The 7,595-nt window shown below is 46.0% G+C and overlaps 1 pseudogene; it reads right to left on the bottom strand.

Annotated features, from left to right (window-relative positions):
* Window positions 1-1,489: 1,489 nt before the first annotated feature.
* LOC147373599 (olfactory receptor 6V1-like) lies at window positions 1,490-7,236 on the bottom strand (annotated as a pseudogene).
* Window positions 7,237-7,595: the final 359 nt, after the last annotated feature.

The following is a 7,595-nucleotide window of genomic DNA, read 5'->3' as shown; positions in this document are numbered from 1 at the left end:
CTGTCTCCACTGTACATGATGACCAGGGCCTTTCTAGAACCCTGTGAACAGAACTAGCTCCAGAAGTCAGGGGAAGTCTGCATCTACTCTTTGTCCTGTTTTGCAAATTCCAGGGCAGTCCAGATTATGTCTGATATAAGAGATCCTATGCCAAACCCATTTCTACTGGCACTATCTTTCCATGATACCCTAAACCTTTTCCAGCTTTCCAAGGATAGCTTCCTTCATCCGCCCTCCAGCCCACTCACTACCCACAACACCCATCTTGTGCCATTTCCTCCTCATCTGCCTTCTACTACCTCTGTCTTCCTTGCAGGGCGGCTGGCAGTCTCCCAGCCAGGTGACTTCCAGGAACCCCCACCTCGGAGGGGCCCTCCCTCTGGGTTCTGAGGTTCTGTGGGATCTGCAGTTCTGCGGGAGAGGAGAAGAGCTAGCCCTTGAGAAGGGGGAGGCAGCAAGTGTAGGGACAGAGACCTATCTTTCATCCCCTCTTTCCTGCGTGCAGAGGAAGGATTAAAAAATTGTAAAAACGTAAAGGGCATGCCCTTTTTTTTTAGGCATGGAGCCCTCATGACCTTGCTGTGTAAGAGGGATGGAAAAGTGGCCCCTAGAGTCATTTCTGTTTAAAAGTCAAGAGGTCCAGGGGTCAGGAGGGAGCAGTGGGTGTGAGCGATGCTTTTGTTGCAGGAGCTGTCCCAGATGGGGGTCCCAGGAGCTGTCCCGGATGGGGTCCCAGGAAAAGGCACATAGTTTTTTCTGTTCTGAGGATGCCAAAACATCCTGCTCTTCTGAGAACCTCCCACTTTCAGGACCCCAGCCTAGATTCTGAAACCAGTTCCTGAGAAAGGGACACACCCTAAAAAAAGACGGCACACAAAGAAAACATAAAAGAATGAGAACAAAACCATAGAGCAGGACCTCGGAGAGAGAGTTTAACAGCACATTTCATAATCACAGCTATATTTACTGAGTTCTCCCTACATTCCAAGTCCCTGTGCGAAGCCCTTGATTTGGATTATTTCTTTGTATTGAGATTGCTTGTGGCTCAGTCGGTGAAGAATCGCCCTTCAATGCTGGAGACTTGGGTTCGATCCCTGGGTAGGGAAGATCTCGTGGAGAAGGGAAAGGCTACACACTCCAGTATTTTGGCCTATGGTTCTGAAGCTTCTCAGGTGGTTCAGACGGTAAAGAGTCTGCCTGCAATGCCGGAGACCCAGGTTTGATCCCTGGGTTGGGAAGATCCCCTGGAGAAGGAAATGGCAAACCACTCCCGTATTCTTGCCTGGAGAATCCCATGGACGGAAGAACCTGGCTATAGTCCATGGGGTCACAAAGAGTTGGACACGGCTGAGCAACTTCAATCAAAAAATCTTACAATTTGAATTGACATCATCACACTGTTTTCACCCCCAGCTGCCTTGAAATCATCCTTTCCTTAACTAGCGCAGGCTCACAGACGCCTGCCTTTTAGACATTCGGTGCACGTGAACTAATCCGCTCCCTGTGGAGAGTGAACAGTGACTTCAGCGGGGCGGAGGGGGAAGGATAGACTAGGAAAGAGACTAAGAAGCCCCAGCCTGGGCACCTGGGTGCCACCCGCAGTGGACAGCCCCGCTCTGTGCTCTCCTCTGAGGGCGGCTGGGTGTCTGAGGACGATCCTTTTGGACGTATCCTCCGTGACCTTTTGGACCTTCTCATTCCGGAAGGTGAACATGAAGGGGTTGAGGGACGGGGTCACCAGGGCAGTCATCAGGGCCACCACCTTGTTGAGCTGTGTGGAGGGGCCCTTGTCTGGTTTCTGAAGAGCAAGGACAGGAAGAAGTCCATGAGCTCAATGTGCTGGGTATCGGAGCAGGACCGCTCAAGCAGCGGGGCGGAGTCGAAGAAGTGGTGGTCAGTGATGCTGGGGACGCAGAACCAGAGCTGGGCTTTCTACAGGGTCAGGGAGATGATGGAGAGGAACCCCACCACCCAGCAGACCACTACCAGCTTCACACAGACCGGCCTGTTCATGATGGTCTGGTAGTGTAGACGGCGGCAGATGGCCACGGAGCGATCAAAGGCCATGACTGTGAAGAGCAGGAAGTGGGTGGAGCCCAGGGAGAAGGAAAACAAAGAGTGGGTCAGGTATTCAGCCAGGGCCATGGTCCTGCGAGGGGACAGCAGGTCAGCCAGCATCCTAGGGGCCACAGTGGAGGTGACCAGCAGCACCTCCATGAGGGAGAAATTGCAGAGGAAGAAGTACATGGGTGAGTGGGGGTGGGGGTCCAGGCCCGTGAGGGTGACAATAGCCAGATTCCCCAGAACCGTCAGCATGTATATCAATAGGATGAAGGCAAACAGGACGGACTGGAACTCTTGCAGAGGAGAAAACCCTGGGAGAACAACTCCCTGATGACGCTGAGGTTACTCACGGCACTTGATGCCCCTTCTCTGGACTGCCTGTGAGACGCTAGGAAGTCTTATTGAGAAATGGCCACCAGCCTCTCTCTTGACCTTGCTCCCTGATGGCTGGCCTGGCTTCCCAAGCAGACTAGCCTGTATGCATAGTCAAATTCAACGTCCAGGAGCATTCCCAAGGGCAGAAGGTCCCAAGGGGCAAGGAACTGATTGGCTCTGCTGGACAGAGTTAGGAATTGGCCACCTCCACAGTACCATCTGGTATTCTTGCCTGGAAAATGCCATGGACAGAGGAGCCTGGCAGGCTGCAGTCCAGGGGGTCACAAAAAGTCAGACTCAACTTATGACAGCACGCATACACATCACCATCACTACTAAACACTTACTCTTTTGTCTCCTACTCATTCATTATTTCATTCAACACATTTCTTAAGCTCCATCTCTGTGCAAGTCATTTGGCTGGGTCTGGTAAACCCTTCCACACAGCCAAATATGATAGTCATTAAATATAATAACACCTGCTCTTAGCAGAGTTCTCCAACAGTAAATAATCTGCCTGCAACACAGGAGACCTGGGTTTGATCTCTGAGTCGTGAAGATTCTTGGATAAGGGAATGGCTACCCACTGCAATATTCTTGCCTGGAGGATTCCATGGACAGAGGAGCCAGGTGGACTACAGTCCATGGGGTTACAAAGAGTCAGATACAACTGAGCAATTAACACTTCCATATCTCAGGATCTGGTACCTTCTACATGACTTCTTTTCATCCTTTGTGCCTGGTCCTCATCCTTCTTGCCTTCTCTGTGGCATTTCAGGCTGTGAATCACACAGTTTTGAAATAGCTTCCACCCATGACTGTAGAGCCACTCTACTCTCAATTCTCTGACAATTCTGACTTTTCTTTGGCTGGCTCCTTCTCTAGCTCCTGTTCTTCTATTTTCTAAATATGAATGTCCCCACATCTCTCTTCCAATCCATCTTTTGTCTCTCTAGTCTCTCCTTCAGAAAACTCATCTTCATCCGTAACCAGAGAAATCTTGAAAATGTAAATGAATCTTGAATCTGCCTTTTTGTTCTTGGCCATCCCACACCACCACATACTCAAAATGGGTAAAAGAATACACACACAATAGTCCCCTAGAGCTAATATCGTGTCCATTCCCCTCAAAACCCGTCACCCTGACTTGAAACCTGGAAGGTATTTCTGAGTTTTCCTTCTTCTTTCTAAACCATTTGAATTGCCTTCCTTTTAAATACAGTTTTTTTCTCGTCCTGTCCCCTTTCTTTTTTCATAGCCACCATCCAGGTTCAAGGATTTGTTTCATCTTAATCGTCACAGCAGCATTTTTAATGGCTTTCTTATTTCTACATATCTGTATATCCAACCTATCCATATACTGCTGTTATATTTCTTTTTTCTACAGTATTATGTCCAAAGGCTGGTTTTCAAATAATCTGAAACAATGTGGTTTCATGTATACGTTACCCTCAAAATTAATTAATCAAAATAGCTGAGTCATCTACCTTTATACAGAAAAAGACTGTGAGGACTCATTTTAAAATATTAACAATGGAGACTTCCCTGGTGGTCCAGTGGTTAAGGATCCACCTTGCAATGCAGGGGATGCAAGTTCCATCCTTTATCTGGGAACTAAGACCCCACATGCCATGGGGCAACTAAGCCTGCACATACAGCTAGAGAACCTTGGCTGCAACTAGAGAGTGCCCGCCCACTGCCACAGGGAGCCCAGTACAGCCATTAAAACTTAATTAAAAAATAAGTCAATAAAATACTAAATTAAATAAGCAGTAATTAAAATTAATTAAATTTACTAATTAAATAAAATACTGAATATGTAAAATAAAATATCAACAACAGTTATCTCTAGGTGTGGATTATGAGCATTTAAATGTTTTCATATATGTATGTGTATATATATATTAATATATTTTGTTTGTTTTTCAAGTTCTTTTTATTTGAACACATATTATTTTAGCAATCAGAAATAAAAAAATGTTTTAAGCAACACCTATCCCTTCCTGTGCCTGCTAAATTGAGCACAAACTCCCCTGGCAGTCCCAGCTTTCTACCATCCTACCCATCTTCCCCTCCAGCCTTCCCCTCACCTCCTTCTTACCACACACTCTGTGCTTCCACCAAGCTGGACCACTTACTAGTCTCCAAACAGGTAACTCCACCCTGCTGTCTCACCTTTTCCTTACTGCTCCCTCTGCTCAGAATACCCCATGCCTCATCTTCGCCTGGCACACTCCTACCCACATTTCAAATGCCCCACCTTTATGAAGCTTCACCCTCTCTCCAGTGGTGAACCTGTCCTGTCTGGAATCCCAGCCAAGGAAGTCAGCGTGCTCTTCCTTGCATATTACAATTTTCCTTGTGCCACCCTCATCCCAAACACTAAATTCCTGGTTTCTCAGTGGCAGGTCTCTTTTCATCTTTGAAGCCTTCCAGCACCTAGCAACACATCTTACAAAATATAAGGACTTGGTAAATTTTGATTAAACAATTGAATGAGGCCATCTATTGAGTTTTCATACCTAGTCCTGAGCAAAAGATTTTGAAAATGGAAATTCATGTTTTATTACATGAGTATTTGCATATGTACATTTTAGGCTTTAACAGAAGGTAATGGGGCAGTCATGGCCTGTCAATTTCTCATCAGACAGATAAAATGGGAACTTTCCTGAATGTCCAGGGGTTAAGACTTCCCCTTTCAATGCAGGGGTGTGGGTTTGATCCCTGGTTGGAGGACTAAGATCCCACGTACAAGGCCAAAAATTCAAAACATAAAACAGAAGCATTATTGTCATAAATTCAATAAAGACTTTAAAAATGGCCCACATCAAAAAATATCTTTAAAAGCAAAGAGAGAAAGATAAGGTGAGAACAGGTGTGTTTCAGAATCCAATCCCAGAAGGGTCTGGCATACCCTGGAATCAAATACATTACTATTTCTGCAGCAAAATACACAAATACTCACATTGAACAGAATAAAGAAAAGCAATAAATAGCCTCCCAGTTAAGTTCAGATTAGGTTTCACTATCTAGTTAGTAAGAAAGTAGGTCACTCAGTTGTCTGACTCTTTGCAACCCCATGGACTGTAGCCCACTAGGCTCTTTGATCCTTGGGATTCTCCAGGCCAGAATACTGGAGTGGGTAGCCTTTCCCTTCTCCAGGGGATCTTCCCAACCCAGGGATTGAACCCAGGTCTCCCGGATTGCAGGCGGATTCTTTACAATCTGAAAGAAAACTAAAAAAGAACTTCTGGTTGCTGAGGAATTTTTGACTACAGCATCATGGACCATGGGCTGTGAATGGGTAGACTTCATTCACCGAGTGCCCACCACGCACAGGCTTCTACAGTGCAAAGTGGCTGCGAAAGTTTCTATCTCCATATCACAGGTGATTAAAAATCTCAAAATGTGTAAGGATCTCCATCCCAAGTCATATAGTCAACAAATGTACAGCTGGGGTTTGAAACCAGAGTCTTCTCACTCCAGTACCCACTTGTTTATAGTAACAAAAATGCCAAGTACATGATATCTTCTGAATTTGAAAACATACCGATCTCTGAACACAGGATTCAAAATCTATTGCTTAGGTCTGCAAACATTTATTCTTTAATAAATGGTAAAAAAAAAAAAAAAAAAAAAAAGAATGTGCTAAAGAGGAAATTCACATGACTGGCTGTTGACCATCCATGATGAGTAGGAGATAGTGATGGGTAGGAGACAGGAGAGTGTCCCTTTTCTCGAAGAAGGGATCTTACTTGGGTCTCACATGTTACTGTGGAACCAGAGAGAGGTCCAGCCTAGAGTGTTACATCACTTGTGAAGAATTCATGATGGTCGGTCTCCTAGGAGGCCACAGCTCCTTCACGTACCACTTCCCCGATTGTGATCTCGGCTACTGGGCCCCATACTGACGTGTGTCACATTCAGCAGGTGTTATAAATGCATGAGTGAGAAAGGAATTTAGCCCTTGGGCCTGTTTTATGTTTTATTCACTATCACTGCCACCCAGAGAGCAAGGTCTTTCTTACCCAATAGGTTTCCATGACATCACATCCTGAGACAGTACATTCTAAAATATTTGAAGTCTTGAAATGAGAGGTGAGAGAGTTAATTCAGGGATGACCCTGGAGTCAAGAACACTCCACTTGGTGTAGCAGGCTTCACTCCCCTTCACACTAGCCGGCAAACTTCTCAAACTAGTTTTCTATTACACTCTCACCTCAATCCCTCTTGTCTTCCTCCTGCCAAGACTTTTCACCCTTAGACTTCCCTCTCCCTGTTTATGGTCCTGCCTCCCCTCTCAGCGTCGATGACCGGTGTTTCCTCTTGGTCCACAACGCGTGCCTGGCCCTTCATGTGCATTCAACACTCTGAGCCATGGCTCCCCAGATGCCAACTCAGGAAACTGGAGCCCACAGCTCAGGACAAGCCTCCTGGGTTATGTCACAGGACCCACTGTACTTGTTGAGTAAATTTTACATTAAGTTTGTATTTACAATACTGCCAAATTAACACAGGTGAAGTTTCAGATGGATGCAGACTCAACTCTTGTCTGCATCAGGGTCTCCTACAGACTATAACTTCTCTGTGGCAGCCTTTGCTACAGAACAGACCCTCTCTCAGGCCCACAGACCCACCCCTGTGATCCAGGCAAACTCAGCTTCAGTCAGGAGATGGCATAGTGCCCCATCAAAGCAGGTGTCGCCTTACCATTACTGGCAAGGCCTTGGTTGGCCATTCAGTGCACCCGTTGGGCCAGCCCCACATCATCTGTACTTGACAGTCTGGGGTCCCCATTGTGTCCTCAGTTTCCCTTACTTATTCCTGCTGAGGCTCCTCACTGGTAAGAGATTCTGTTCATCTCTATCCAAATCCTTCATGCCATAGGTTTTAACAGGTCAGATTTCTATTAAATGGCAAAGAGCAGATATAGTAACCTGTTGTTTTCATGGAATAACCTCCTAGAAACTTGGGACCAATCAGAAAGCCCCCTTCTGGCTATTGATCTTCCTTTCTCACCACATTAACCTTCTCAATGCTCCTGGCTGAATTCTTCTTATGTGCTTTGACTTCTGAAACCTCTTCCTACCCCAGAAAATGACTCTTTCAGAAAAATAATTGGGAATGCAGAGGAGGGTGACAGTGTCACCAACATG

Source organism: Bos grunniens, chromosome 4 (assembly GCF_055505025.1).
Source record: "Bos grunniens cultivar Pamir isolate PY7600 chromosome 4, Bosgru_T2T1.0, whole genome shotgun sequence".
Taxonomy (NCBI): Eukaryota; Metazoa; Chordata; class Mammalia; order Artiodactyla; family Bovidae; genus Bos; species Bos grunniens.
Note: the sequence above shows the minus strand (reverse complement) of the source record. Positions and strands in the feature narration are given on the sequence as shown.